The sequence below is a fragment of the Lethenteron reissneri genome, chromosome 38 (assembly GCF_015708825.2).
Source record: "Lethenteron reissneri isolate LAM-NWPU_2019-01 chromosome 38, ASM1570882v1, whole genome shotgun sequence".
In the NCBI taxonomy this organism is placed as follows: Eukaryota; Metazoa; Chordata; class Hyperoartia; order Petromyzontiformes; family Petromyzontidae; genus Lethenteron; species Lethenteron reissneri.
Window position 1 is genome coordinate 1,431,440 of NC_083816.1, and position 26,055 is coordinate 1,457,494.

At 48.1% G+C, this 26,055-nt stretch overlaps 1 protein-coding gene across 1 annotated transcript in view; it reads right to left on the reverse strand.

The window, feature by feature from the left end:
* The window catches only part of LOC133351719 (semaphorin-3F-like), a 364,354-nt gene that overhangs the window by 261,428 nt on the left and 76,871 nt on the right, over positions 1 to 26,055 (reverse strand). Inside the window, exon 2 of the mRNA XM_061567144.1 lies at positions 14,548 to 14,604. The gene's annotated coding sequence lies outside the window, so the exon portion shown is untranslated. The remainder of the gene's footprint in view (positions 1 to 14,547; positions 14,605 to 26,055) is intronic.

Genomic DNA, 26,055 nt, shown 5'->3' on the forward strand with positions numbered 1-26,055 from the left:
ATTGTGGTGGTGTTGGTGGGGAGGGCGAGAGAGAGAAAAAAACCCCACGTACACCGTGAAAGGGCTCCAGCCAGCTGAATCCAGCTGACTAAAAAAAAATCAGTTTCTTAACAGTCGATAACGGGCACGGGAAGATTTTTTTGTCGATAGGAGCCAACGAAAACAATCACAAAGGGGTCACCATGGCGCGACACTGATACGGCCCGAAATAAAAATCTGCGTCGCGACCGCAGAGACGAGATGCTCGTGGCTCCACGTGACTTGAATGCGTGCGGCAGAATTCTTTCGTACCCCCCCCCGCCCCGAGCGTTACTTTACGGCGCATTGGCGAAATGCCTCTCACGGATGCAAATCGGGCAAACCGCGTGACATCAACGTCACTCCCAATGCTTCAAGCGGCCACACTCGCTGCACTGCCACCTTCAGGGCACCTCGCAGACCAAACATTGCTGCCCGAAGCATGGCGATTGCAGATGATGTGGCCACCAGGGTCGAAGATAAGAAAATGTTACAAATGTGAATACTTTTTATCAACTTTATCTGCAAACAAATATCTTAGCCAATGCTTTTTTTTCGCAATGTTGTGGATAATAACCTTTATTTTTCATGGGAGGATATTTAGATAACCTCAGAAAAGCAAATAACAAATCGATCAACTCATGGTTAATTGTGTTTAGCTATGCCATGCCCATCGGTGATCTTCCCGTTAGCGGTGGCGAGATTTCACTACCTCGCCTGGTATACAGGAGGTCGTGGGTTTGATCCCAACCCTTGTGCCTGCTGTATTTGTGATTTAGATGTTCTCCCCGTGGTTGCGTGGATTTTTCTCCAGATCATCCGGATTTTCCCTCCACATTTACAATCAACGTGCGTTTGGCTGCAATCCATTTCCACGTGATAAGCCACTGCGTTGAACTATTATTAAAAACATCTATAGAGCACAGTGGGTCTTACCTGGTAAAATCAAAGAAATCTGTTAAGTAGTTTAGTTTTTAACCGCCAATTTGAGATCACTATGAGGGCCGATCTGCAAACAAAAGGACTCATACTCTTAGTTCTTTCGGTAAAGTCACGTAGGTAAAATGAAATTAAAATTAATAAAAATAAAACAATAAAAATCACGACGTTTCGGAAGCTTGTGTTGCCTCCGAAACGTCGTGATTTTTATTGTTTTATTTTTATTAATTTTAATTTCATTTTTTTACCTACGTGACTTTACCGAAAGAACTAAGAGTATGAATCCTTGCAGTCACGAAAGCTTCAAATCTAGAAACAAAAGGACGTCACTCACGAACAACTTGAGAAAAGATACGACGGCTGCTGCACGTGAGTTGTACTGCAATGTGCAACAGTATTCCCCGTGCGTTCTGTCTGTGCGCATCCATCCCAGAACCTCTCTGGCAGATCTGATCCTCTGTTACTGGACAGCATGTGAGCCGCATTGTGGCGTCTCAGATGGCTCTCTGTCTCACACAGGAAACGACTGCACATGCACAGACACACACACACAGACACACGCACTATTCTAATGTTCCAAAAAATGCCCCACGTGTGGGACTTGAGCAGCGAACAGATTCTGTGGTGACCTTCACACAGCGGTCCACTCATGCGGCGGACATTGCCAGAAGGAATTACTGTCATTGGAATGCGACGACTTGATCCAGTAATGGGATAAAGCAATCCCACAGCGGAATCCTCATCAATAACCGTGCAACATTTCGTGCGCGAGGCCATCCGTCGAGTGGACGCGGCAGTGACAAGATGCATGATCACTGTAGTGTCATTTTTACAATGCCTTGTCTGTATTCAGATCTCTTGTCACGTTCGCTTAGCTAAAGTGCAGCAACGGCTGTACGCAAAGCACTGGTACAATAATATTAGGATCTATACGGGTATGGAAGATTGTTCAACATAATTAGCGTTGCTACAAAGGGTGATGTCTGACTGAGAAGCTGTCTGCTCGGTGAGTCTGAAGGCCCCAAAATTAACGTAATTGTGGTGAGACAATCATTTGGTTAATTTGTTTCTACAAATGCATTCCGGTTTAGAATCACACTAAACCGCACGTATTTAGAATCGAACAACAACACGTGTTCTGTGTCAGAAATGTGGATTGACACAGGGATGTAAATTATTATTATTTAGATTTAAAAAATTGGTGTTTTCAAACACGCAGCAATACGCGGCACATTTTAGTGCCATGAAAATCTCTCAACTGCCAACGTGAGCAAAAACAACGCAGTGCCCAACACACACCATACAGTGTATCCTTGTGATTTGAAAACCCGTTCCGTCTGTTTATTCGAGCCCAATGCTAATCAAACATGGAGAGAGGGGGGGTACACGCGCACACCCAATACAGACGCAACAACAAAAATCCCTCTGTCATCAGTGTGAATAAAGTAATGACAACAAACGGAGGGCCCCGCCTTGAGCGAGGCCCCGCCAGGAGGCTGCACGGAGCCCAGCGGGCTGTGTTTTTGTTGCGTTTTCCGGGGCTGCCGTTCAACATTGCGGCGCTGCCTACCGCGGCGTGTCTTCCTGCCGCCTGTTCGCACGCGCGAGGCGTTACACCGTGGCAGGGGGAGCGCGCCCTGAGCACACACACACGGGGGGCCTCTCTCACCGTGACTCGGTGGAATCCTATCCCAAGGGAATTCTAAAAAAAAACACACAAAAGTAACTTTGTGCGTGCGACCGTAAGAACATGGAGCCATCGTTGAATCACTTTTGGCCATTTGCCATTTATCACTTAAACTAAAACAATCTTTTTACATTTATTTTAGCAGGTAAGGCCAATGACCTGTATAGCGTATTTTTCGGGAAGCGACCTGGTCACAAATGATAGCTCAAAGAAGTGGCTTATCGTGTGGAAATGTATCGCGGTCAAATACTATAAACGCATGTTTGTTTGTATGTTGAACCTCTTTCGCACCGTAGGTAGCCAACCGTGATGATCAGGTGTAGTTCGCAGCTCTACTTTGACATGAAACGAGTCATTTATGTTGGAGAACACGTGAACACGAGAACGCGAGAACGCGAGAACGCATTGTCGCTCTTGGGGACACAACTATGAATCGAGGGAGAACAATCTCGTACGGATCCTGTAACGCGCTTCCCCACGCGCTGCATCGCCCCTGGCCTCTGTATGAATACACACTCTGATTCCAGTTGGCCACGGCCACAATCGCTGCCGCTCCCGGTGCCGCGCAGGAGACGGAGCGCGGCCGCAGGGAGGCGGCGCTCGGGGCTGGGGGCGCGCGCGCCGTGCCCGGCAGGGCCGGGAGGGCCGGGAGGGCCGGGAGGGCCGGGAGGGCCGGGAGGGCCGGGAGGGCCGGGAGGGCCGGGAGGGCCGGGAGGGCCGGGAGGGCCGGGAGGGCCGGGAGGGCCGGGAGGGCCGGGAGGGCCGGGAGGGCCGGGAGGGCCGGGAGAGGGAACTTTTAGCGCTGGTTTTGTCCCCATGTTGTGGGCAACCCTTTGATCGACCGAGCTGGTCTCCCGGAGGGCTGTAGTCCCCAATAGCAACGCGCCTTGGCACTCGAGTTTCGTTCAAATTCGGATCCGCTTTGCGAGAGTGGCGATGCCAGATCTAACGCATTAACGGCCCTTTCTACCTTTGCTGTCAAGCACTGACAAATGGCACTCAAGCCAAAGTTGTTTTGTTCAAGAGTCGTTTCAGAGTTAAGCCTCATGGAACTGCGAGTGCGCCTTTATCAACCCAGGATTCTCAAATGCGGCACATTTCTACGGGTGAATAGCTCACCTCTCGCACGCGATTGATTGTTCATTCAGCGTCTGTGCACTCTGCTAAGAGTTGTATGGATACAGGAGACTATTTACGTCTGCTCAGGCACATCACAGAGCCCCGTGAATCTGCTTTATTGAAGATCAATGGAATCTCAGCTTCTCTCATCCATGAATTCTCATATGCAGCCACCACCGATGTGATCATGAATAGCATAGGCTCTGCTGGATATACATTATGCGAACCCTATGTGCCATCTTCTATTGTTATCCTGAGACTGACTCATTTGGACTCCAAGCATGCGTATGTTAATTTTCAAACATTCTACTAACAGCACCTTCCACTGAACCCGGTATGTTTTTTTTATATTATTATAGAAAATCTAAAGGTGCAGCTCTGCAATTGCTTGCTAATGCCACTAGTGGCAAGAGGGGCAACTCACTCGCAGTAAAAAAAAACTAAACTTTAAAACTATTTTTATTTTACCAGGTAAGGCCCACTGAGCTATACAGCTTTTTTCAGACGCGGCATGGCCACAAATGACAGCTCAACGAAGTGGCTTATCGCGTGGACATTTATAGCAGCCAAATACTCTAAACACACGTTGATGGAGGACCCGGAGAAAAATCCACACGACCACGGGGAGAACATCCAAACTCCAAATGTGCAGCAGCAGGCGTCGGGATCGGGACTGAACCCACCACCTCCTGCACACGCGGCGAGGGAGTTCACATCTCCTCGCCACAGAGCTACAGAACAACCCTCTTGAAGTCTGCCTCGAAAACGTGCCTCTTTCAACTGGCCTTCACCCTCTGCTGGTTCCGGCCGCTTCCCCTACAGGTTCTGTTTATTTCCTGTTTTCCATACACGGCGCATTGCCATCTGCGGATACGATGTGCCTTAAAATGTTAAGAATTATCATTATCATCCACGCTGGCCGGACGTGACCTGCCAATCACAAATGTGCGTCGCATCTATTTATACTGCTGGGAGGACAGAGGCTGCGGAGACGTTGCTCGTTATCGCTGCCGCGCCGGGAAAGCAACCGCGGCAGGACCCCCACGCACGTGCACCACGTGCGTCCAACTTCCGTCGCGTCGTGCGTGGCCAATCGCGGGCGCGGTCGCAGCAGCGTCTGCTATCGAGTCCGCAAGCAACGTGAGGCGGAACATTTTGACAACGACTGAGCACAGAGAGGAGGCGCTGCCTGCCGGATGTCGCTCCGGGCACACCTAGTAGCCAGCCCCCCCCACCCCCTCCCTAGCCCCCCCCCCCCCTCCGTGAGTGCCGAACGATGACCGCTCGGGAAACGCGTGTGGCAGCGGAAAGGTCTTCCGTGAGAGACTCGGGCAACGTTCCCACATCACCGCGCCGCCGTGACGCAAATCCCACCCCGAGCCCGGCACGGAACTCCCGCGTGGTTCCACGTGGACGCGGGGGGGAGGGGGGGGCGTTGGAAAGGGTGGGGGGTCAGCGAGAGGGGAGTGGTGGCCGGGGGGTTTTGGCGATCGAGATACCTGGCCGCCCCTTTCGTGTCGGCTATGTTCCGCAATCAAAGAGCGACTCAGTTGAACGTGCGTCCAAGTAAAATACAATTTAAAAAATCACAATCGTGGGCTGGCGAGCAAATTGGCTGAACACTTGGATGAGATTAGATTACGGTACTCGCCACGGAAACTCGCGGGGCCTCAATCCAAGATCTGCTCAGAGAGCAGCGCTTTATTTCAACCAGATGGCACCTTCAGAATCCAGATGAATGCAGTTTAATTCTGTTAGCCCAGGATCCCTCAGATTATATTTACTAATTTGTACTCTGTTTTATTTTACCAGGAAAGACCCACTGAGCACTTTTTCAGAAGTGACCTGGCCACAAATGGTAGTTTAATGCAGTGGCTTATCACGTGGAAATTTAGAGCAGCCAAATCCTCCTAACGCGTGTTTCTAAATGTGGAGGGGAAAACCCGGAGGACCCGCAAAAAAAATCTACACGACCAAGAGGAGAAGACGCTAACAACCAAACATACAGCAGCAGGCGTCAGGGTTGGGATCGAACCCACGTCCTCCTCCCATACCAGGCGAGGGAGTTCACATCTCGCTACCACACCACACGATGGTTCACAATCTTTGGTTGTGATATTTAATCATTCACAGCTTCGTCCATCCTTTTCACTGATAATTGTCATAATTATTTGATCTCGCTGAACACCACGTGGTATCACTCGAAAACACATTGGAGATCTAACCGATTTTTCGTTGTGCTTATGTTGATGACCCACGTGTGGTGAAACAGTGCAATCTCACGTCTGGATCTCTGCCCGGTGAGAGTGTTTTCAGATGGCAAATGATGAGTGCGATGGGTGGGAATGCGATTTGGTTCTTAGATCTGTATGTGTATATGTTCAACTTCTTTCGCACAGAATCTTCTCTCGGCGAGAGAACCATGGGACGTGGGATTTATATGGGCAACATTTAGAGTACTGTACGTATCTCTCAAAGACAAACATATTAACATGCAAATATTGTCCGTGAGCCAATGTACGTATTACTCATGGGAAACGGGCTGTAGGTTGTCAAATAATCCCTATCATGTACGGCTGCCGTCAAGGCTCATGTTCGAGGACGATACGTCGGTTACGAGTTTACACGCATTGGGCACGAACCTCACAGCACTTAGCTCCCCGCGCAAGGAGCCAGGCGTTGGCGAGCCACGGGTCGCTGGCTCGCGAGCCACGGGTCGCTGGCTCGCGAGCCACAGCTCGCTGGCTCGCGAGCCACGGGTATCTGGCTCGCGAGCCACAGTTCACTGGCTCGCGAGCCACAGTTCACTGGCTCGCGAGCCACGGGTATCTGGCTCGCGAGCCACAGTTCACTGGCTCGCGAGCCACAGTTCACTGGCTCGCGAGCCACGGGTCGCTGGCTCGCGAGCCACAGTTCACTGGCTCGCGAGCCACAATTCACTGGCTCGCGAGCCACGGGTATCTGGCTCGCGAGCCACGGGTCGCTGGCTCGCGAACCACAGTTCACTGGCTCGCGAGCCACAGTTCACTGGCTCGCGAGCCACGGGTATCTGGCTCGCGAGCCACGGGTATCTGGCTCGCGAACCACAGTTCACTGGCTCGCGAGCCACAGTTCGCTGGCTCGCGAGCCACAGTTCACTGGCTCGCGAGCCACGGGTCGCTGGCTCGCGAGCCACAGTTCACTGGCTCGCGAGCCACGGGTCGCTGGCTCGCGAACCACAGTTCACTGGCTCGCGAGCCACGGGTCGCTGGCTCGCGAACCACAGTTCACTGGCTCGCGAGTCACAGTTCACTGGCTCGCGAGTCACAGTTCACTGGCTCGCGAGCCACGGGTATCTGGCTCGCGAGCCACAGTTCACTGGCTCGCGAGCCACGGGTATCTGGCTCGCGAGCCACAGTTCGCTGGCTCGCGAGCCAGTGAACGCCCTCACACCGCAGAGCGCGCGCACTCCGAGCAAGTCGGTGACGCGGAGCGGCTCCACGAACACCGCGCAGCTCGTGAAGCCCTCTCACAGCGAGCACAATCCGCACAGTCACGTGTACTCACAATCACAGGCCCTCTGGCAGTTTTGTGTAAACACGGGGATTTAATTAGGACATGTGGGAAACTTAATGGGAGGAATTGAGAAAATTGATGCATCAGAAAATGGAAAGTGGCGCTTGGGGCATGTGCTGTTGGACCTCGGATGAAGTGAAACGTTCGACCCGCGCCGATTCCCATGGTCATGAGGGCTGCGGCTTGTTCACCATTTACGTTTTACAGCGTCGGATATTCCCAATCAGTCAATCACCGTGCAACGCAACCATCGCTTCCATTGCATCCAGTGCCAAAAGTAAACCGCGACTATTTTCGGGGTGCGCGCTACGCGCAGAATTGTGCGGCGCGTTCGTGCCATGTTCGCGAGCCTCCGTGGAGGAGTGATTTGCTGTCGAACCTATTTCTCCGTTGGCAGCAAGAAAGAAAAGCAAGCTCTGCTTGCTCCACATCGACGTCGCGTGAGCACACGACGAGGAGTCTCGGCAGCTCACGGTGTTCAAGAGCGCAGACGGAAACCCCAGCAAACGTCGCGTCAATTTCACTCGGTGGAACGGCACCGACATGCCCCCCCCCCCCCGCCCCCTGCAGTCATCAAAAATGTATTGCTCTCGTGAAAGCGCACATTGCCAAAAGTCTATTTGTGATTGCAATTAAGAAACGTTTCAGAGGAGTGGGTTAATTTTGCCTTAATCAAGAACGGCATTTTGTTGTTGTTTTTTGCAGAACGTGTTCACTGACATGTAATCAAACTGTGAACAGCCCAGGCCAAATTTGTTTCAATCAATTTCAGCCCAAAAGAGCAGTACTCCAACCTCTAATTATATGTATGCGTGCAATGACAATTACAGGCCTTTCACTAAATAACTGACGTTGCAGCAACATGTTTGTACGTATAATAGTTTACACTTTGTAAGGTTATTGAACGGTGTCTGGCTGGGTGCCTCAGCGGAAGAGCGAGTGGCTTGCAATCGGAATCCTGCTTGGGGGTTGACTCAGCCCATCATGCCTCCAGAGTAAATAAAATCGGTACCACTTTCTTTTTTACTATTTCGATTTTTTTTTTTACCAGGTAAGGTCCACTGAGCTATGTAGCTCTTTTTCAGAAGCGATCTGACCACAAGTGATATCTCAACGAAGTGGCTCATCACGTGGACATGTATCGCAGCCAAACACTCTAAACGCGCGTGGATTCTAAATGTGGAGGGAAAACCCGGATGATTCGGAGAAAATACACGTGATCAAGGGCAGAACATGCAAACTCAAAATATACAGGGTCGGGATCGAACCCACGACTTCCTGTATACCAGGCGATGTAGTTAACATCTCACCACCTCCCCAATGACGTCAGTTGTGCAGAAGTCACGCGGATGGACTCGTCACCTACGCCATGGGCGCGTGTCACCTGCTACCTCTGGCCTCGGGATGTTAACGGGAGGAGAGCAACACCTCAATGGTCATTTGAGCAGGGGATCACGTTTGACAACTCAGATAGTAGTAGAGAAGAACAAATAGCGAGCTTACCTCATTGAGGAGGTTCGCTATTTGCCAAAAGTGTTCATTCGCACCTCCGATTCGCACGGTTGGCGACGTATGGTGCGAAGGAAGTTCAACATACATACAACTGAGATGTAGGGATATCTATGAAGGCAAATACATTGTACAGGATGGTCCAAATATCTCGTGACCTCCATTTAATTCTCTAAAACGTACTATGTTTTAAGTAAGGTTCATTTAAAACAGAAATGAAAATGCAAAAGAAAAAAAATGTTAGGGGTCAATTAATTGGGGGTCACGAGACATCTGGACCCACCCTGTACTACTAATCTCAGGTGTGGGTTTGGCTCGCTGAGCTTCGTGAATTAGCTGCGGTCTGTAGAGCACCAGCCAATCGCTTCCGTCTCTTTCTCTGAACATTGTGAATTTACTTAGAGCCATAATAATAATAATAATAGCGATGCCATACTCTGCTTTCCTTGTCTGAGTAATTGTAGTAATCCACGGGTAGAGTATTGTATTGCAATTAATACTGCGACGCAGCTGATCCTGTACGGATACGTGCTGTTCAAAATGAACGGCGGATGAGTGGAAGAGAAACACGGCGCTCACCCCCCCCCACCCCCCCGAAGACGGTCCCCTCTCGGGTGGCAGGATGACACACAGGATGACACACAAGATGACACACAAGATGACACACAGGATGACACACAGGCGGCAACCACGCCCACGTTCCGAGCTTATTAAATCGACGATGTCATGTACAGGTGGAAACGTCCGTAAGCGTCCAGCCAGCTTCTCAAATGCCGCGTCCGGAGTGACGATCGCTTTCCGGAAGACGTCACCACGCTGGCCCACGCCCGTTGGGTGGAAGGGCTCGGACGACTTGGCTCGGATTATCCCTCCCCAGTGGCGTTCAGTCGAGATGCAGGGGAGTTGAATCCACAGTCGTTGGGTTGATAGTGGTGTGCACAAACCACTCCACCATTGCCCCCCCCCCCCCCCCCCGTGCAGTGAGTCGAATGCGAAATTCCGACAGCCGATGCTGTTGGCGTCTTCCACGTGCGCGCGTGGTTTAGAGAACACAGGCAAGTTGAAGGCAATATTCTGACCCTGAAGGAAAGCAAAAACGGTCTTGGCCAGGACACTGTCGTCAGAGGGAATTGGGGAGTTGCTCGTGGTGGAGGGTAATTCAGGAGTGGCAGCCTAGGGAGGGAGCGTGTCCAGGAAGGAAGTCAGCGCGCGTGCAGGTGCTAGGCAGTTCGCGCGCGGCGATACGAACCCGGTGACCCGAATTAGATTCTCGCTCACGGTCAATAACAGTGACGATTATCTTAACTGGTCCTGGGCCTCCCCGAGGTCAACTCGGCGTTAAATGAGTACCTGGTGGGGTTTGTAGTAAACATCGTCGCTGAGGAGACGCGTGGCGCTGGCCACCCACCCCCTCGTGTCCCGTTCCGGCCTTCATAAGTGCACACTTATAGCACTTGCCCAAACAGCCTGTTTTTTTATTTTCTTCAATCAGCACGGGACACAAACTAAGCTTAACTATTTTTATTTAACTAAAAAACTAAATCTATTAAACTATATTTTTATTTCACCAGGTAAGGCCCACTGAGCTATGTAGCTCTTTTTCAGAAACGATCTGGCCACAAATGATAGCTTAACCAAGTGGCTTATCACGTGGACATTGATAGCAGCCAGTTATTCTAAAGACTTTTTTTTTATAAATGTGGAAGGAAACACCGAAGGCCCTACAGAAAAATCCACGCGACCACGGGGAGAACATGCAAACTCCAAATATAGAGGGATCGGGGTCGGGATGGAACCCGGGACGTCCTGCATACCAGGAGAGGAAGTTAACATCTCGCCACCGCAAGACGTTACGTATGTTATTTCATGGCTTATAGTAGATAATGATGATAATTGTATCATTGGAAGAGCAAACGCTCTGCCTTTAAATTGTACCGTATGCCCTGGGTCATCAAATGCAAGCGTAGACAATCTTGTGTTGATATAAATATTACAAATTTCGAATGTATTTTTTTTTTACAAGCTGTGGGAATTTATTGCCATTCGGATCCTCTTTGACAAACGTACAATTTCAGCCATTTCGATGTTTAAATAAGCGTAATTGAATTGAAGCATTGGAGTCTTCAACTTAGGCGTTTCACTTAGGCATCTTGTTTATTGCACTGTTTGCGAGTAGCAACGGAAAATAGCCCCGATTAACGTGTCCATGCGTGAGCAGCCCTACTTTATTTCTGTAAAAACACATTTACACTCGGCTTAAAGATTTGGTGACTGCAGGAATTCATATTCTTTGGGTCTTTCGGTAAAGTCACGTAGTTAAGTTCAAAGAAAATATTTATTTGTTATTTCTTTGAACCTATCTCCGTGACTTTACCGAAAGATCCAAATAATATATATTTACACTCGTGAGCAGAAGCTCTGTGAGTGTAGATCACATGGCATTACCGGCGCTTTGAAAATTGTCCACGTGCATTTGGTAGCCTTTCAAGCGTGCCTTCTATTAATCATTTTCGAGTGATAGTCTGAATCGTAAGCGTTATGAGCTTTACAATCAAACCTCATCTCATTTGATTTACCTAATCAAAGCTATTACGCTCGAAATGCCATAACGTACAGGGATGCTGCGAGGCTGATTAGTAGGAGGGTCAACTTCACATCCACCCCGAGGTTAGCCTCCACGAGTTGACCATTCCCAGGGATCCAAGTGTCAGCCGTATCTCCTTGTTTTCAACATTCGCCGTGCATTGTGCAATGCATGTGCACATGTGGGGACTCATGATTGCCCCCTTTGGAAATATAACTTTATTTATTGGCTTTTACTGTTCAAATATAAAAATAAAAATTCTACTAAATGTACCACACCAGAAAAAGTCACTAAAACACTCCTGTAAAATATGCATTGATTATTAAGGCCCGTAAGAACAAAGTACTCTTTACTTGATCATTCATACATGTTGGACATTGTGTTTTAGCTGAAGCAACCAAAAGACAAGTTCTGATATCCGATGTTGATGTTAACGATGGGGTAGAGTGGTGGTGCAGTGGCTAGCGCACTGCGCTATGGGGCAACAACAGCCTGAGTGTGAATCCCAGCCGTGGCTCACAACAGTGGCAAGTGTTGGCTAAACTGGTCCTGGGCGCCTTCCACACCAACTGGCATTGATCAGCATTGTGAAGTGTGGTCACACAACCCACGTTAACGACAGCGTTGCGAGATCTTTATCCAGCAATGGTTTAACAAGGGTATTTAAATAAATATTAATACAAATGGAACATTCAAAACTTTCCCGTGTGCGACTCTGGTCATCCAGAACGGACCGCAGTGCGACGTATAACGACGCGATGCCAGATCCACAGACACGAAGGAGACATCACAGCGACACAGCGAAACACCCTCCCCGCTGCTTCTGACCCACCTGAATGCGAAATTGTAGTTGCGGCTCTGTGTCCGACATCATCAGCCGTACGACAAGAATAAAGATAATTATTAAATGACTCCGGTGGATTACTGTCATAAAAGTGAGAATTAATTTGAAAAGTGAAGTGACATTGCCGTGTACGGATTACAAAGGTCGCAGTTGCAAACCGAGAGCACCACTTGAAGACCTCCGCAGAGGTGAGCGCAAATTCTTCTCGCGGATGCACTTTCGCAAAAGCACGTGACAGGTCTGCAAACAATCAAAGCCATCAAACGCGGGCGAGGCAAACGGCACCGCTCAGTGTCGTGGCGGACTACACGTCCAGATGAAAGCGAGTTGGGGAGGAGGAGGAGGAGCAGACAACGGTAAACATTCCGTAGTTATTGCTGCCTCTACGACGGAGAGGAGGCACACGTGCTGGCGGTGAGTGGCGTGGAATGCAGCGCGATTGTTGGGATGATCATGTGAAGAATAAAGGATTTTGATCGGACCCTGTGTTTGGAGCGAGCTGGGTCATGCTGCATGCACACTCTTGTTGCAACTTCCTGACGAGTCTGCCCTGCGTCTTAGGGGTAATGAGATTGGTGATACATGTGTATATATATAAACCCACTATCCCGTACTTGGCAAAAGGGAAGGAGACTGAAAACATTGCAACGTGCTTTTTCTACGCCTTTTTGTTTTAGTTACTTGGCAAGCGAGGTAATCCGTTTGGTAACACACCAGGGAGTTCCCAACCACGTGGGGACTGACGACCTCTTGGGCAATAAGATCCACCTTTGATGTTGCCTTCACAGCTCCCCCGCCACTGGGATGGACCCCTTCATACCGACATTGAGCCAGAGCTGTACAAGGCGGGACGGGGGAGCTTTGCCAGTGGCTGAGACGGGGCCAGTTGGAGCGGGAGAGAACGGAGCAGCCGCCCGGCATCAGCGGGCGCAGCGTAAACACTGCTCGGCAAACATCAAACGACCAAACCCCACGCAAACAGAATGCCCTAACTTTCAAAAATATGGGAACTTCAAAATAGCGGCAAAATGAGTCAATAAATAAAACAACAAAAGCGTGCTTATTTGCACCACAGCCCCCAGTTCCACAGTGGATAACGCGGGGTTTCGATGGTTGTGCAGTGAAAGAGAGGGATGCGATTCAATATTGACGTCTGGACACGCTGTGAATGCGGAACCCAAACGGCTCTGGTGAGGCGCGCGCCTCCGTGGACCTCGCAACCACACAGACGCACGGTGACGACACCGCCGATGGTGGCTACACAAGACAGACAGGCCGAAGAGTGATGGTGGTTATGGTGGTTATGGTGGTAGTGATGATGATGATGTCGCATCGTCGGCGTCTTCCCATCCTCACCGCGCCTCGCCGGCGCTCGTCGACCCATCGCTGACCCGACTTTGCAAACGCGTGGCAGTGCCTCACTTCGCGTGTGCACAAAGGGCCCTCCTCGTAACGAGTCTCGATGCTCAGATAGGCGTTGCTAGATAATTTGGAATTATCATCATCATTATTATTAACCTGCAGATGTGGCGTGATACAAAAAGGAGTCGTCCCGTGGCTTATCGGAGCCATGTAGAAGGGCCATTGCTTAAACCGTCACCAATGATATACACATTTAATTTGAGCGTGGTGTTATTGACACACGTGCTGAGCCTTTGTTACTTGTGCTGATGCACCACTGCCAATTCTGCATCACAATTTTCGTTTTGTTAAAGATTGAATACTCGCAGAAGCAAAAGCGGCAGCAGCTGTCGAAGGAGCTGCCCTTATGTAGCATGTTTTTTGCACTTATTTCGCATCGTACGCAGCCAACCGTGCTAATCGGAGGTGCGGGGGAATGACAAAAAACTAAACACAAAAAATCAGCTGCAATCGAGGTGATGTTAAAGTTCATCGCTCCAATGGCTTCCTTATATAGGAGGAAGAGCGTTCCAGACGGCCGCAGAAGGGCATCTGAAAGCCGCTGATGCGGTGCTCGCCTTTGTTCGATGGCCAGCCATAAGCTGTTTTGAAGATAACCGGAGTTTGCTTGATGGGTTATGCTCCTTGACGAGATCAGCATGCTATGGTGGTGTTGGTGAAAATAAACTCATCACCCAGAAAAAAAACACACGGGCGAGATTCAAAACTGCCCATTTTAGGGCAGTTCATTTATTTGTTTCTCTTACTTTTCTCTCCAGACACGCCTTCTCGAGTGTGCTGCGCTCCTGACCCTTCTATAACTAACAAAACAGAACAAGCGCCAAATCACACTTTGCTCGATTAGCGCCCCGATGCCTCTGCTCCACTAACCTGTCACGTCAGCACAGCCTTGCGATGCACCGACTCTCCGAGTGAACGGACGGCAATCTGTAACGAGAAATGTAAATCTTAGCTTCACACAACACGTCATTTCACAACCTAGTTGAGCCTGGGATATCGTCGAGGTTCACGTTAGTATCTCTGTGGTATGACAGCAGCCGCAGCAGTGACTTTGGCGCGATGCAGAATCTATCGAAATTCGCAAGTTTGCCAAGGTCAAACGACGTGATGGCAAGTGTCGTCAACTGAACTTGGCACGGAGAGGACTCGCTGCGAGCACCAGCCCCACGTGCAGGATTGTACAGCCACCCAGCCGGGCTGCGACACACCACAACCTCAACGTTTGTGGTGTTGAAACCTGGGGCGCACGCTGCACCCAATGATGGTGCGAGATGCCCTTTCTGGGGGTGCGAGACGTTGCCAGATTTCTTTTTTAGAAGGTAAATCGTCAGGCACGTAAGTACAACGACTTTAGAACCTCATTCGCCAGTAGAAAAATATGATAATTGTTTTTTAACCCTTTTATCTGGCAACAAAACTGACACCTTTTTTTACAAGGAGTCATGTTTGCATAAACCACAATACCTGCAGTCGTAAGGCGCCTTTTGGCGTCAGCTGGTCCAACCCATGTGAGACTAGGCTCTAAGGAAAGCTGTCTCGGGTGTAGACCAATCAACTTCAAGGACAGTGCATATCATTACCAGAGTTATGTTTTTTGTTTGCATTACGACTGCAGGTATTGAGGTCTATGCAAACATGACTCCTTGTAAAAAAAGGTGTCAGTTTTGTTGCCAGATAAAAGGGTAAAAAACCAATTATCATGCAACGACTTTGTTTCGTCAAACCCCTTTGTATTTATTTACGTGAAACATTCTCGTAACGATTAATAACCAAAGGGATGCATGCAGCAGTACAGGCGAAGAACCACTGGTGTGAAATAAACACCCTCTGACAGGACTCCGTTAAATTTCTATTGTTCAGTGACGCACATCATTGATACCAGCACCCAGTGAACACTGTAACACTGGGAATGTAGCTAATGTTTGTAATTGAACAAAACACAATATTGATACCAGCACCCAGTGAACACTGTAACACTGGGAATGTAGCTCATGTTTGTAATTGAACAAAACACAATATTGATACCAGCACCCAGTGAACACTGTAACACTAGAAATGTAGCTAATGTTTGTAATTGAACAAAACACAATATTGATACCAGCACCCAGTGAACACTGTAACACTGGGAATGTAGCTAATGTTTGTAATTGAACAAAACACAATATTGATACCGCTCCGGCAGTTTTGCGCAAATAATTTTTCAAAAATGGCAACACACTCATCAATAACACTGCCCTGAAGATGAAACTTTTATAATAAGGTGACGTTTCGGGCAATAACCGTTCTTGAATGATTCCCTGCGTATTCCGTAGATAATACATCTCTCTCGTCTCACACCTGCTTTGGGAATAAAGGAACCCGAGACTGAACCGGCTTCGAGCCAAACCAAGGACTGTACTCCTCCCCTAACCAACTCGATATTGACGTGGCTCGCAGCTGTAGCCAATTATTTTTTTGAGCTCAATAACCCTACGGATGGGGCGAAGTAGGAAGGGGATGGATGGGGGGAGGGGGGCAGGACAGAGATGGGAGGGGGTCGCCGACAAGGGCGCGTGCCTAATCCAAGGTTACAATTACATTTGCCCGGTGGAATAATGTAATCAGCACGAAGAACGCTGTGCGCACTCAGACATCCTCTGAATTAACCACAGAGGTTAAACCTGGTCGCAGTGCTCTTTGGAGGTACAGGGTTTTTGAACTGCGATGCTGTTTCATCCACCCCTCTACACTTGTTTCTAATGATGATTAATGCCGCGAAGAGCGACATCTTTCGCGCCCGACGTAGCCAACCCTGCTAATCGGAGGTGCTGGGAAATGTTGCCCTTTGTGTTTTAGTTTGCCAGGTGTCGATGGTGATTTTGAAGCGTCAAGAGACAGATGCTCCATACGGAGCAAAGTGATTGCTAATCAGGACTGTTGAGTTTTAAAATATATGTTATACCCAGTAGATGGAAATTAAATCCGCTTTACACGGTAACACGGTTCGCGTTGGGGTGCAGTGGAAAACCAAGGGCCACTTATTGCGTTCTCTTTACACGAAACGGTCATGAGAAAGAGAGAAACTCCACAGGCTTAAAAAAAGAGAACGCCGTTAATAATAAAATAATGTCTAAAATAAGATTAGCCATGCAATTACTCGAAAGCGTCTTAATTTTCGTGGCAGACTTAGATTAGTTTACAATTTAAATGAATGCAAATTCCCCTGGATGTTTGTGCCACGGTTAGGTTTACACTGCACGTCGTTGTTGTTGCTGTTGTTTGGAGAACCCCATCGTAGGAGCACGGCATTCGTTTCGCGTTTCCTAGAAACCCTAATTACACTCCCCTAGGTTTCACCGCCGTGCAGTTAACTGCGAGAAAGTTGCCTGCAACGCAAGCGAGCAATGTGGGAGAGCCCGTTGCGAACACGACGACAACTACGCGTTTCACTATTTGATGAGGATTTTCTTATTTTTATCCAGGTCGATGTGTGCTGTGCCGCGTGATGAAGCGGTGCAGTTGGACAGGCGTGAGCAGCAGTTGCCAATTGATTGAGCACATGCCAAGAGAATAATCATCATCATGCACAGCCTGCTCCTCCACTGGGGTGACTGAGAACCCTCACCATCTGACAACCAATTCGAGTAACAGCATTGCTCATTGTTAGCCAATCAGAAGTCAATCACGGACCAATCAGAATCAGTCAGAAGCAATCCCGTGTGTTTGCACAATTTAAGTTCTGAGCATGACGTTATCGACGACTGTACTCGACATGCAATTTTAGCTATTACTGTAATTAAATCAGACCAATGCTAATCAAATGGATTGTGGCGTGGTGATGATTTTATATACGCGAGATGTTAACTAACTCGCCTGGTATACAGGAGGTTATGGGTTCGATCCCAATCCTGACGCCTGTGTATTTAGAGTTTGTGTGTTCTCCCTGTGGTCGCGTGTATTTTTCTCCGGGTCCTCCGGGTTTCCCCTCCACATTTAGAATCAACATCGCGCGTTTAGAGAAATTGGCTGATATAAATTCCCACATAATGAGAAGCCACTTCGTTGAAATATCACTTGTGATAGCCAGGTCGCGTCTGAAAAAAAAGTTTATTTAGCTCAACGGGCCTTACCAAGTAAAATAAATAATAATTAGTCTAGTTTTTGGTTTAGTGTCTTGTTTTAATTAAGTTTAGTTTACGTGCAACAGAACGTGTACAAGGTGTGTCAGGCTGTCTAATGCAGGACAGAACCAATAACCAGCACCTGTTGAATGCACACGTGGACACATCCATAGCCTTTGTCAGAATCATCCCCCCAAGGGAGGGATTAATGCCCAACCATGATTTACTTTTTCACGGTGTGTTTTTTACAAAGTGTGGAATAATAACATTAAACGTCTAATATCGAGCCAGTGGTTTCAATGTCACTTTAAGAAAATGTTTACGTTTTGTCAGCTTACAAAGGGGCAGTGTTTTTAAATCGCGGTACCGTAGTCCGCCTAAAAGCGGGGCCCCCAGTAGCTCTGACATCGCTGCGATGAACAAATGCCTCTCTCGCAGGCGAGGAAATGAGGCCGCCTGGTATTCTCCACGTGTGCCGTGACACTGGTCCGTGGATTCCTCCAAAGCACGGCCACAATTGAACACTTTCACAGTAGAACTATTTCAAAAGTTAAACAAAAATGTCGAACGTGAGGATGTAAACTTTTCAATAAGAATAAAACTATCGTGCATTTTTTTTAAACATCGGTTTTTTTTTAACTGCTCCATGCTGACAAGACCATCGGAGGTGGTTTCTAAATCTCCATTAGTGATCCAGTGATTGGAAATTCCACGTTGCTAAAACAGGGCCAGGCCAATCATAGAAGGGAAAAACACACACACACCACTGTTGACTTCCTCGTGCTATCGATCACAGCAGAAAGTCTTCAAATCGCTGCCAATGAGAGTATATTTTCTGAAGCAGCAGCAGCAGCAACATAGCATGCTGTCACATATCATGATGTCACCGTGATATTTAGATGTTTTGACTGGCCATTTAATCCTCGTGTAAAAACGCCGTTTGTTATGGAGAACTTGGGCTAATCCAGCGAGCGAATGTCAACTCTTAAAAATGATGGTGCTTATACAGTTGGCTGTGCACATATACATCGCGGTGTTTTTGTTTTACCATCATGCTCTCTGCTTAGGGAACGTTATACTTTGCACTTAGTTGCAGCAGCTACAAATTACGTCATTTCTCAAAGGCATTTCACAGTACACGCTAATGATTTATTGGAGCAATAAATGCATACAAATGCCATGGATTGAATGCACACATCCTGCAAAGATATTAAATAATATATCTAACAATAGTTTCACTTATAAATCAAGCCACGCCATGTTTGGGTGGATTTGATCTGTCATTCTGCAGCCTTTCACTAGCACTGGCCTAATTTATCAATATTTCAGCGTTAAACACACCTACAAAGCTGTGGAGTCGAGGGGTTGTGAAATAAACACTCTTGTTTATTTTATGTGTAAACAGATTAATGAAGAAGACATTGCCCGCGTGTCTATAGTCGCCACACTGATGCTGATTATCACTTTGTTACATCTCATTAGCAACATTTAACTTGTTTGAACCCTTAGGCCCCAATCCAAGAAAAACTGTGTACCCCCATACATTACTCATTAATCTCGCTGTGCAATAGCTGGCGGGAAAGCAACAACCAGAGATTATTGAGTTAAACATTATATTGCCCCAAAAATACTAATTTAATCAAATAACAACATGGCTGCTTGAGACGGGGTGCCTTCTCAAATCACCCAATTACCTGTAATTATGAAAACATTAAAACTACTTTTGACAAACTTGTCTTTACACTTGGCTTAGAATAACGATGTAAGTCTTCATCAGCACAATCTCTGTTCCCATATGACGAGTGTCTGGGGAGAGCGGTGGCGCGGGGATTAGCACGCTGCGCTGTGAATCCGGCGACTTGAGTTCAGTTCCCGGCCATGGCCAACATCGGTGGTGACATCTGAACCGGCCCTGGGCCTTCCTTTCACCAATTCACACTGACCAGAAAAGTGAAGGATTATCAAAGAAATACCGCTGGCCAATGGTCAATGGGGGACGGAGAGGTCTTCTTCCAGCAGTGGGTGCCACGGTGGCGAGATGTTCACTCCCTCGCCTGTGTAAGCAGGAGTGCGTGGGTTCGATCCCGACCCTGATGCCTGCTGTATATTTGGAGTTTGTATGTTCTCCCCGAGGTCGTGTGACTATTTCTCCGGGTCCTCCGGTTTTTTTTCCTCCACGTTTACGATGAACGTCGCCCGTTTCGAGTATTTGGCTGCTATAATTGTTCACGTGATAATCATTTGTGATCGGCAGGTAGCCTCTGAAAAAAGAGCTATACAGCTCAGTGGGCCTTACCTGGTATAATAAAAAACATATTTTCGTGCAAAGTGTATAGATTGGCAAATGACTGGTCAGTTGTACATTGTTCACATTGTGAGTGTCTCTCTACCGGTGAACTTTCGTCACTGCTGTGAGCAACATCTGCCAATCAGTCCGGGGACTCACACCAGATATTTCACTTGTCGCCACCGCCTGAGATTTCAAACGTTTCGTGTCTAGCCATGCATGATATATGGTTGCAATAACCCTTAAAAGGGGGTTATCAGATGTTCGCTAACTCTTCTGGACAATTAGGAGCAATAAAGTGTATCCACCACAGATGATAGCAATTACTTGCTCTGGTCCGTGCGTGTATGGGCTATATATTTTTTTTGAATCAAGGAGCATGTGCCTGCAACAAACAGGCCAAAGATGGAGCGCAGCTGTTTCCAGGTAGAGCCTTTTATTTTTTTTCTTCCTGAAAACGTTTTTCGTCAATGTTTATTTCTGGACTATATTTTGCCAGGTGAGTCCGTGCTGAGAAAATCTAATTTTGAAATAAAAGGAGGGGGGGGGTAATGGCAAAGTTAAACTTGCATTATCTCCAGGATCAGGCACAATAAGAAGCTACTTCTCTGGCAAGAGATCATACGACCCTTTGCGCAGAATGCGAGCTCTTTAACGCGCACCTAGCCGGCCGTGGGTGTTGTGCAAGACTTGCGGTGCCGAGTTAATGTTCTTGGGTTTTTTCCCATGGGGTTTTTAGAAAGGGGGTTTTCCATGGCCACTTGCAATGCGGTCAAATGCTCATGGACAAAAATGACCCAACAGCTAACATTTACGGAAGGAAGCCGGAATGAAGGCTGTAAATCATCGGCGATACGCAGAGTCGGATGTGCTCTTAATTAAAATGCAGACAATTACAAAACCATCGCGTGAACGTGTTGCGTGTGTTATTTGCAGTTCATTTTGCCAAGCCACGACTGGATGAAGGCCTACCCATGCCGTGTAGACCATGCGGGTTGTTTGACCATACTTCGCTGTGCTGGCTGCTGAAGTGGGGGGGGGGGGGTGCCAAGAACCGGTTCGTATATCGCAACATCTCGTAGACCAGTGGTCCTTGACCTTTACTGCAGCCTTGCACCCCTTTGGTTGTCAATCGTTGAAACTTGTACAATGTTACTAACTACGTCGGGGTTTCATGAAACAAAGTAAGTTGTACTTACGTGCCCGTGCTTCATTTGTGTTTTGATGATTTACCTTCTAAAGAAAAAATCTGCCCATATCTCGCTACCGGGCTTCTGGCCCCCCAGGCGGAGAAGAGCCCGCTGCCGTGGACTGTACGTCGGAATCGGAGCGCAGCGAGAGACGTTAGACCGGTGAGATTGGTGAGATTGGTGAGATTGGTGAGAATGGAATTCGTGGCACGGAGTCGGGGTCCCCCGTGGAGATGAGCACCGGCTGCACGCTGCTCGCTCCACGCAGGGAGGACGCACTTGGACTCGGACGTAGTTTTGCGCACTATGAATATCTAAGTGTTTTATTTGGCATCTGGGGGGGCGGGGGGAGTTTTTTTGTAATGAACAAGATACAAAAATTATATAAAACCGTTATCGTGAGTTGAATGACTTTGGGGGGTTTCTGAGCTCAGATATTTACAAGACAATTTCCACAAATAATAACATGTTCAAAACACGTTTCATATATTCGCCACGTACAAAATATTATTGTTTGAGAATACTACTTATTGCCAGATCCATCTCCACCACAGTGTGACACCCCCCCCCCCCCCATTTGATTCTCCAAAACTTTTCCATATATTTAAGTAAGGTTTATTCAAAACAGAAATGAATATTAGATTTGAAGCTTTCGTGACTGCAGGAATTACTCTTTGTTTTTTTCGGTAAAGTCACGTAGAAAGAAAATGAAATAAATAATAATAGAATATGGCGTTTCTATAGCAACACAAGCAACCGCCATCAGGTAAGCATGAATTAGAAAACAAACCTAGTAAGCTTAGACATAAAATGCAATACAACACAGAGAGTCGGCTAACACAACAGTCGACACCCTGCCTGGTTGATTAAATTCTTCCAAAGATTGCTACATTTGAGAGAGATGCAAAACACAGACACGGAGACACATATACAGACACACAAGCAGAGAGACACACACAGAGACACACAGAAAGAGACACACACATAGACACAGAGAAACAACGCCTCTGTCAGCGCAAACATTTTATGGCAGGTGACCAAACCGTTTACCAACTACGGTTGTTTAAGTGTTTACGAGAGCCTTCATCAAAACACTTCGAACGAATCTGTTTGGAAACATTGCTATCGTTTGTCACGTGAATGTCTACTCTACCCAAAAACAAACGATGCCCCATGAATGTTGTGTGCAGTGCCGGATTATCCTCGTAGCACAAGTAGCTACACACGCTACGGGCCCCGCACTTTCAAGGGCCCCGCGCTAAACGCTTTCAAGTTATCAATTCCAGTTCAGCAATTCTGCACTTGCTCTATTATAGTACTATACCGCCTTCAACTTTTACGAACGACTGGGTGTTTAAGGTTAGCGATTTGTCGTATTATCTGGCCGTACAGCAAATGAAAAAATGCAATAACTTTACTATTCAAGTAAAAAATGTGTGTTTTAATATTTACGTGTTTTTTTTTTATTCAGGACCCCTTTATAACATACGCCACAGGCCTCGCACTATCTCAGTCCGGCACTGCGTGTGTGTGCGGTGCCACTGGATTGCGCTTGGCCCTGCAGCAACCCACGAGGCGTCAACACGAAAAACAAGAAGAGGCAATAAAACAGGAGTTGTGTTCAGATGTTCAACACCAAATGAAGGAATCAAGGTACTGCATCAACCACACACGGTACTTGTGCTGAGCATGCAAACAACACATGCCTTATGGCGTCCTCTGGTCTAACACCGTTTTCAGACTAGGCTCAAAAGAAAGCAGTCTGGTGTGGACCAATCCGTTTCAAAGACAATGCACATATTATAAGAGTGTGTTTTTGTTTGCATTTTGACCACAACTATTGTGGTTAATGCAGACATGATTCCTTGTAAAAAGGTTTCAGTTTGGTGTTTAAACATCTTAACACCTGTTTGTTGCCAGAAAAAAGGGGAAACCCTATTCTAATAATATATTTAGTTTTGTGTTTGCATGTTCACCACGAGTACGTGTGGTTAATGCAGATTTATTGGTGTTTTAACATCTTAACGCCCGTTTTATTGCCAGAAAGGGTAAAACCTATTCTTGTTTTTTTCTCTCATACTTTGATACTGGCAAAAAAAGATTTACGTTCGTGCAAAAAAAGAGCGTAAATACGTTCGCGCGAGAGAAAACTCATCCATTCTGCTGCGGAGGCTCCTGGTTCGGATCTTAGCGGCCGCCCCGGTCAACGCCTCCCGCCCCTCCCCCCGCGCCCCCTCCCGCCCCTCCCCCCGCGCCCCCTCCCCCCGCGCCCCCTCCCCCCGCGCCCCCTCCCCCCGCGCCCCCTCCCCCCGCGCCCCCTCCCTTGCGGCGCGCAGTGGCCACGACGATACAACGCGCCACGTCGATTCACGGCGGGGGAGAAGGAGGGAGGGAGGGGCGGGGCGGGGGGTGTCGTGACGTCATACGCGAGGGTCGGTCACTGTGTGCCGGTGTCAGGCTCCAAATTGCCAAATTCGAAAATGAGCCGCACATTTACACAATTAGGATTACACGGCAGCAGCAGTAGCAGCAATCATGATCCCGTACTGGCAGCAGACTAATGCCCGTTTAACACCTCGTCGGGCGTTCGCGACCAAGATCATCCATAAGAGAGGTTTTCTTGGGTTAGATCGCGTAAATATAAACGCATCGTTAAACCGCCACACCACCCGACACAGCCAATAAGTAAGGTTTGTCACGTGAACGCAAAATGTCAATTAGTTACTAGTACGGCACACCGGTCTGTTTGGGTTGAACGACACGTTTATATTTACGCGATCTAACCCAATAACAAAACTATTATGGATAATATTGTTCGCGAAAGCCTACGCGTTAAACTGGTTGAGGTGACATGTGAGGTGCAAAGTGCTCTCTAGGAGGGCGCTAAATAAATAGATAAACTATCCTTCTCAGGATGGTTCATGTGGAACAGGAATAGAGTCCATCACTACAGTGGCACCATACCCACATTGACGTGACAGCGTGCAGTCTAAACTAAACTAGGCTTTTTATTTCTAGATTTGAAGTTTTTGTGACTGCAAGGCCTTGGTTTTTTCGGTAAAGTCAGGTAGGTAAAAAATAAACTAAATTAAAATGAAAACAAATAAATTAAATCACGACGTTTCGGAGGCAACACAAGCTTCCGTCTTCAGGTGGAACCGTCACAGCAAAATGACTGTATCAAGTGAAGAGAGCTCTCAGAGACACGAGATTATATATAGGTTAAGAGGGGGGGGAGCCAGGATGGGCCGTGGGGAGGGGGGGAGGTGATAAGCTGGTGACATCATTTTTTTACTTCACCAGGTAAGGCCTACTGAGCCACGTACCTATTTTTTCAGAGGCGACCTGGCCACAAATGATGGTTCAACAAAGCAGCTTATCACGTGGAAGTGTATAGCAGCCAAATATTCTAATCGCATGGTGATTATAAATGTGGAGGGAAAAACCGGAGAACCCGGAGAAAAATCCACGCGATCCCGGGGAGAGAGACACGCAAACTCCAAATATACAGCAGGTGTCAGGGTTGGTGATTGAACCCACGACCTCCTGCATACCAGGCGAGGTAGTTAACATCTCGCCATTCGTAGCACTCTTTAACGGCACAGATCCTCACAGACATCTGAGTTTACACGGCGCCTTCTGTTGACTTATGGCAGTTCACCCTCACCGAAAGAAACGGGCTGGATGAGCCATATTTCATCTGCACCCCTCCAAGGATGGGATAGATTTTCCACTGCCCCCTCAAGTATCTTGCCTATTGAGGCAACATCTTGCCACGGGTGTAAATAACGTCGGCAGGGACTGGGCAACGGGGAGGCAGCTCGCCTAATAACCCTCGCATTTGCCCTCGAGGGAGATGAAGCAAAATAAAAACAAAATAAAAATAATCCTCGTCGGGGATCGCTCGGCGATGGCGCGAACGTCCAAGCGACGACGGGAACACGTTGGTGACGCTGCGGTTCTTAAGGGAGCGTGGATTGCTCAATTGACCTCCAATAAAGGAGACATGGAACAGAACGTCCCTGTGCCGACATCGTTAATGTGCCACGCGGCGAGGAATGCGTGTGAAACCGCGCCGGGGCTCTAGGCGGGGGGGGGGGGGGGGGCTCCAGGTACCCACCGCGTGCGGACTGTTTTGCTCGAACTCACTTGCCCGTGACTCTTTCCTCCCCGTTGTCTGCGGGTGAGCGAAGTCGAATTTAACATATGCAATGCACGCCGGGGTGGTTTCTGGTCGAACGTGAGTGGGGGAAGGACTTTTGTCGTGTTTGTAGTCCTAAAGCAGAGGGAGAAAACTCCACGTTCCTATGGCTGGGGGAAATCTATCCACGTTGCAACCACTGTACGTTCCCAGCAAGCTGGTTCTTACTGTGTTCAACGCAGAGGCATTGCAGGCTAAGTCCACCCCAAATCAGGGTGGCAACTCACAATTGCAAGAAGTGTGTGCCAACCACTGTGCCTCATGGGCTGTATTATGTACCACGTACTACATTGTGAATGAGGGAGTGTTGGCACTGCAATGTGAACCCAGTGACCTGAGTTGAATTCCTGGCCATGGCTAACATCAGTGGAAATTAACACGTGAACTGAACCTGGATGACCCCTGCCCTTCACAAACCCGCACTGACCTGGAAGGTGAAGTATGACATGTTTTGCCAAGTAAGGCCCACTGGGCTATGTAGCTCTTTTTCAGAAGCGACCTCGCGATCACAATTGATAGCCCAACGAAGTGGCTTATCACGTGGACATTTATAGCAGACAACTGCTCTCAAAGTACGTTGATTCTAAGTGTGGAGGGACA